Source organism: Papio anubis, chromosome 15 (genome assembly GCF_008728515.1).
Source record: "Papio anubis isolate 15944 chromosome 15, Panubis1.0, whole genome shotgun sequence".
Taxonomy (NCBI): Eukaryota; Metazoa; Chordata; class Mammalia; order Primates; family Cercopithecidae; genus Papio; species Papio anubis.
In genome coordinates this window covers 83835205-83842145 of record NC_044990.1, presented here as the reverse complement: position 1 = coordinate 83842145, position 6941 = coordinate 83835205, and the positions used below count along the sequence as shown (strand labels likewise).

General features: G+C 38.0%; 1 long non-coding RNA gene across 3 annotated transcripts in view; it reads left to right on the top strand.

Annotated features, from left to right (window-relative positions):
• LOC110741742 overlaps positions 1-6941 on the top strand; it is a 120348-nt gene that overhangs the window by 32331 nt on the left and 81076 nt on the right. For 2 of the 3 annotated variants that reach the window (XR_002518531.2, XR_002518528.2), the window contains exon 1: positions 7-413. The exons of the other annotated variant lie outside the window; for it this stretch is intronic. This is a non-coding gene — a long non-coding RNA (uncharacterized LOC110741742). Of the gene's footprint in view, positions 1-6; positions 414-6941 lie in introns of those variants that run through there. 3 annotated transcript variants of the gene reach the window in all.

The window sequence follows — 6941 nt, the reverse complement described above, 5'->3', positions numbered from 1 at the left end:
CAGAGTGGATATGGCAACAGCTACACATGACCTCTCCAGCATGGCAGTCTCCGAGTGGATATGGCAACAGCTACACATGACCTCTCCAGCATGGCAGTCTCAGAGTGGATATGGCAACAGCTACACATGACCTCTCTAGCATGGCAGTCTCAGAGTGGATATGGCAACAGCTACACATGACCTCTCCAGCGTGGCAGTCTCAGGTTACTGGCACTTCTTAGGTCTCAGCTGAGGACTCCAGTGCAGGTGTTGCAAGACAGCAGATGCAGCACTGCTTAAGGGTATCCTGAAGTCCCAGAAAGTTTCTTCAGGTACATTCCAGTGGAGAAGGGAGTCACCAAGGCTGGACAGAGTCGTTTATCCTTGGCAGGACTAGCAAAAAATCTTCAGCATCTCTCATCGCACACACGTGGGTAAGTTTTGGACTGGTATGATCTTTTTCCATAATCTCATTTTCATGATTTCTTAATTGAGAATATAATAGTAAATACTAATCTCACAGAGTTATGAGGAATGAAGAAACTTAATCAAATGACTTAATTATTATTTTCATTTCTTATTAATTTATTCCTATTGAAATTAATGTTATGTCTGGTCTCATTTTAAATTATTCATTGTTCTGAATTTGGATCCCATCCTCAAGTTTTCAATGCTTGACTCTTGATGAATTCTTGTATTATACCTCAAAGTTAATAAAATCCTTTTAATCTTGTCTTCACCCTAGCATTGTCTGTACCGTCCCCTGGGTGGAAGTTTCCCATCATTCTAATTATTTTTATCCACAAATTTGACTTGTCTCTCCAGTCCCTCTGAAAAACATGTCCTTTCTGTTACATAGTGGGTAGTTGAAGGCCTTTGGACTTCCTATTTTTCCTAGATGAAATGCTCTTCCTTCAGATATCAGAATTTTCCTCTCTCTCTCTCTCTTCCATTCAGAACTCTGCTAAACAATCATCTTACCAGAAAGATCTTTCTTCATCACCCTATGCTAAATAACATTGGTCCCATGCTGCGTTGAGTTACTCTTTTTCCTTGAATCCTGCTGTAGACTTTTCTTCAGACACTTACCATCACCAGGCATAATGTGAATGTGTTTGTTCATTGCATGTCTTCTCCAAGTGAACGGAAACTTGATGACAAGAATGTGTTCCATGACTGGGTGCGGTGGCTCACGCCTGGAATGCCAGCACTGTGGGAGGCTGAGGCGGGCGGATCACGAGGTCAGGAGCTCGAGACCAGCCTGATCAACGTGGTGAAACCCTGTCTCTACTAAAAATAAAAAAATTAGCTTGGCTTCTGTAATCCCAGCTACTTGGAGGCTGAGGCAGGAGAATCGCTTGAACCCTCGAGGTGGAGGTTGCAGTGAGCTGAGATCACTCAAGGCAAAAAAAAAAAAAGAATGTTTTCCTTCACCCTAGTGTATAGAGGAGAGCCTGGAACAGAGTAGAGGTTCCATAAGCAAATCAAATAAATGACTGCAAAAGAATTAAGGGACCAAGGTCAAACACAAAAAACTAATTCAACTGCGAAACGATTATTCTGTTTAGGCCAATTGGTAACCCATGACTGCTTGTAAAATTAAATTTCATTGAATGGTACATATTTCAAACATAAACATAGGTTTTTCTTATGAATATAACTGAACTGCAGATTGCAATCAAGATGTCCCCTCCCTTTCTCTCTCATTTAGATTTCTCATCTTATTAGCCATCACTGATCCTACTCTAGTGGTTAAATGCTTAGTTTGGGACATTATCTCAGCCATACCCTCAGAATGGTTGATTCAGTGGTTCGTTGCCCATGTCTGCTGTGATGTCAATAGGCTGTTGAATGCTGTGGGCAATCTCATATTTGGCTAATGATGGTTCTTCAGAAAGCAACACCCTTCAGATTAGTTCAGCAGGGTTCAACTCTGCGGTGACCACAGTTGGGCTGAGCAGGCTGCGTGCCAGGCAGAGCTGTCCGTCTGCTCCAGCCAAGAGTGGAACGGGCACTTCTTGGGATTTGGATGAGGAAACATTTGTCTGAGCAGTTTTACCACCTTAGTATGGATTTGATTCTTCTATTTGTATACAGAATAAGCCACATTAAAAAATGAAAAGAAAAAAGAACCAGTTCATTTAATCAAGACATGTTAGTGGTTAGACATCTTTTATAAGAACCACATCGATAATTCACCTTTTTCATTTTCAAATTAGTTTTTGGTTATTTTGTAGACAGAGAGCCTTAGCCATAAATTAAAAGTAATGATAATTAGGCACATGTTCTTCATTATGGTGAGGGCTTTGAACATTTCTCCACATAGCTATTAGACATGTCAGCCACATGTAGGACAAGGAACTATAGAATTTCAGAATTTTTTTTTTTTTTTTGGAAAAATGAGCAACAGAATTTTAAGGCAGAAGCGTGAAATGCGAGTGATGGCAAGGCCCAGTGAAGTGGCGAATAGTGTGCTTTATGTGAATATCTGATATTTGTTTTCTTAGTGCTTTTGATCTCAGAATACCTGACAGGACTGGGGCAGAAGCTTTTTGCTGACTGGTTGCATCAGTGCTAAAGATGAAAGGAAACAGTCTTCGTATTCACCGTGGTGTTGATTGCCCTATAAATAGGAAACTACCCAGTTAACCTTGCCTTTGTCATACGGAGAGTTTTATTAAAAATAAACAGTGCGTGGCGGGTAGCAGAATGTGGGATTTCTGCTTAGATGCCCACAATGCTTTCACATACTTCATTAAAATGTGCAGGAGAACTTCAGAGCCGTGAGTAAAAATATTGTTATGGAAACTGAGGCCTGTTATCATAGCTTCAGTGATTTGCAATAATTATTTAATGAATGAGTTTATGTTTGAAAATATTCACTGTGATAATACGAATTTATCGCTCCCCCCCAACCCATCCGATTTCTTTTATTTTGACACATATGGAAGATGCTGTTTTGTTTTGACACTCAGAGGAGATGCTCTTTTTATCAAAAATCACTGAGCAGTAATGAGATTTAGTGAACAATCTTACCAGACTTCCCGAACATAAAGAAATCTGATACTGAGGAGTGCACAGTGTTCTATAATAAGTAATCTTAGGTGTGTGCATGCTTTTCAGTGGCAGTATTCATTTTTCAAGAGTTTCGTATTTGATCTTACCAGGATTTGATGTAAGAAGACTTGGGTAGCTCTTGTGTAGACACAAAGAACAGAGAGGACATCCATAAAGCCATTGAGGCAGGATCCCAACCACAGTGTGAGGAGAAACTGATGACTATGCCAGTCATGCATCACCATCTCTTCAGCCTAAGAGCAGGGGGTTTACCAAGCTCCCAAAAAGCAAGCTACCCTTCCTCTTTCCGCGTAATTGGAACTCATCTTCCTCCTCAGAGGGCTCAGGGATGAATTCAGAAGGAAGTTTGAAGAGAGAGCCCATGGTGTCCAGAACTCAGGCCTGCTTGCAAATGAGTGTTTCTGGGACTGTCTTTCCACATCTCCAGGAGCCTATTTTCCGGGAGCAAAATGAGAGCACTGTTCAGAAGTACTGGAAGGATCCTGCCAACATTGAATTTCTTGAGAGTCTCTGAAGTTAGTTCTTCTAATTTTTAGTGCCCTGACAATTTCATGCAAGTTAGTAACTTTTGCATACTTCAGGTTTCTCATCCGTAAAATTGGGATAATGATAGTATCTACCACCCTCACAGACAGAGTCAGGATCAATACTTTGCATCCTTCAATGCAATCAAGTTGACACTCAGTGTTAACTATCACATGGTTCCTGAAAATTCTATTTTATTTTGACTTGAGAATAAAAAATCTTTCTCTTTGACCCTGAAAGTTTTTCTTTTTCTTTTTGTTAAAATATTTATATGGATTTCTAAAATATTGTGAGCCCCAAGAACTGTGGTTAATGTGCCTGATGATCTGTGTTGCCATCAGGATTGGTTTCTGATTAGGGTACTTCCGGGCTTGTAGAAGGCTACTTTATCACTGTGTCCCAAAATGGCTCTTCCAAGATCTCTGGTCTCCTTTCCTCTTACAAGGACACCAGCCCTATCAGATTAGAGTCCCTCTCTTATGACTTCATTTAGCCTTAATTATCACCTTAAAGGCCCATCTCCAATTGCCTTTGGGGTTAAGAAATCAACATATGAATCTTAGAGGGACACAATTAACTCAATAACAGTGACATTTTAAACACTACAACATAAAGCAAATACCACAGTTTTTTCTTAACTTTAACATGGATATCACATCATATTAAAAGATAGATCATTTCTTCATTTTAATTGAAACCAGATTTATATTGGGATAAGGGGTGACCAATATGGCTTTTTCAACATTCCCTCTTATATTAATGTGTGAGCAGAAGACAAGAATTCGATATTTCTTAATAACTTTTCTAGAAATTGACAAATATTTTTATTTTTACTTTCTCAGATATATTAGTTTTAATAAACTATTTTTGTTGTTATCTAATAATCAATTTAGACAATTTGGAGAACATGGATGCACATAAACACACATAAGAATAAAAATGTGCCCTGCTTTCAGCATCAGGGATAATTTAGGGTTATTGCAATTGTTTCTGTTTCAGCAAATTGGAAGGATTATGGTTGATGAGCTGAGGTGAGTATTCTAGGAAGAATATCTGCTGTTGGGTCAGCCATGCTTTCAGTTTTTATGGATGTAGAGTTTGATAGACCATTGAGACATTTAAAAGATGTTCAGAAGGTATTGAACTTTTGGATAGGCAGATCAAAATCCCACAAGGGAAGCCTGACCTACATACAGACATTTGTGAATTGTCTGCATACAGGTGGTTCTGAAGCCATGGATGAAATTGCTAAGTAGAGCATACTCTTGTGAGGAAAGAAGTCGACGACTTACCCATTGGGCACATTAACCACAGTTCCTGGGGCTCACAATATTTTAGAAATCCATATAAATATTTTAATATATTTTAACAAAAAGTAAAAGAAAAACTTTCAGGGTCAAAGAGAAAGATTTTTTATTCTCAAATCAAAATAAAATAGAATTTTCAGGAACCACGTGATAGTTAACACTGAGTGTCAACTTGATTGGATTGACGGATGCAGAGTATTGATCCTGACTGTGTCTGTGAGGGTGTTGCCAAAGGAGATTAACATTTGAGTTAATGGACTGGGAAAGGCAGACCCACCCTCAATCTGGGTGGGCACCATCTCATCAGCTGCCAGCATGGCCAGGATAGTAAGCAGGCAGAAAAACATGAAAAGGCTAGACTAGCCTAGTCTCCCAGCCTACATCTTTCTCCCATGCTGAAAACTTCCTGCCCTCAAACATCGGACTCCAAGTTCTTCATCGTTGTGACTTGGACTGTCTCTCCTTGCTCCTCAACTTGCAGATGGCCTATTGTGGGACCTTGGGATCATGTGAGTTCATACTTAAATACCTAATAAACTCCCATATATATATATATATACACACACACACACACACACCATATTAGTTCTGTCCCTCTAGAGAACTCTAATATAGACAATAAAAATCTATTAAAGTTTTTTCTGAAACAGAAAAAATCAAATATTTAACCATTTAAAAATGTTCAATGTTGATATCAATATGATGTCAGAGTCCAATGAAAACAAAAATACTCAGTTCCCACAAAAGTTTTAATGAGACCCTGATTTGACCTAGTTTGGAGATAGCAACCCTTAAAATATTTGAGAAAAATAAATACCTACACAAGTGTTTGAAAATAACCCAGGTGTCTAACATCTCACTTTCTCTATGTCTTTTCCATACCCCAAATATCAACCATGGCATTTTTCTGTAGATCTTTCAGATCTCAGAAGGTGACATGAAGGAGATCCCTCTGCTGTGAGATGGCTGTTTTCCTATTGTACCTCAATTACATTTATAAACTTCTTTCATGCCATCCTAAGTGGTTTCTGAATTTATTAACTTTAATGTTTAATAAAGCAGTTTCTATAGCAACAATCATATCACAGATGTTTTGTTAAAGTCTCTTTAAAGCACACACCTCTGTCAATATGTTATTTTGAACATTTCAAAGGATAAACTCTTGAAAAAGGCTGCACATATCTCAAGTTTCAAGCTCACAATTTGCATTAATAATTATACCCTCCCTTAATAAAAGAATTATTTAATAGAAAGCTGATGAGCTAATTTTAAGAATAATACAGTAAAAGGTCAAAATAAAACTTACCACTCTTGAGAAGAAAGTGTAAGGTCAAGAAATAAAAAAAATTACAATCATGGACTACGTACTTTCATCAATGTTAATTACTATAATAAATGTGTGACGAATGATTACCAACATTTTAAATCTATGTGCATTTTTCTCTAATGAGTGGCACTGGTTTTCGTTGCACTTTTAGAGTGCTAACTCCTGGCATATGTGGGTCACTGACCGGGAAAATGCCATCTCAATTCACTTTCTTTCTTCATTGCTATTTCTTATCTGATCTTGAAGTTAAGGCATTGAAACTATTGCAAAACTCTCATTATTTTTTCCCAAATTAAAATGGTAATATTTAATAGCTGCATATTTTGATGACTAATTCCATGCTTTTGGCTCGGGTTTCCTTTTTTTAATGGTTTGTGGTTGTTATCAAGGGTTTTTTTTTAAATTGCTTTTTTGTTAAAGAACTTAGCAAAAAATGAATTATACTAAAAGCTACTTCACCTAGAGAAACATAATTTGCTGGGTTTTTTAAAATATAATTTTCTTCTGCTTCTTTGGGAAAAATCAGAAGTAGTCACTTAGGGATGGCAAGGTTTATGCTGAACTCTAAGTAATGCATGTTGTCACTTGCCAGTCACTGAACTTTCTCTGCCTTAGCTTCCTCATTTTTAAAGTGGACTAGGACTCCACTTTTATATCGCCAGGTCCAAGTTTAGACACGTGACCCTAAGTTGCTCTATCAGGGATCTCTAGGCATTTTCTATGTG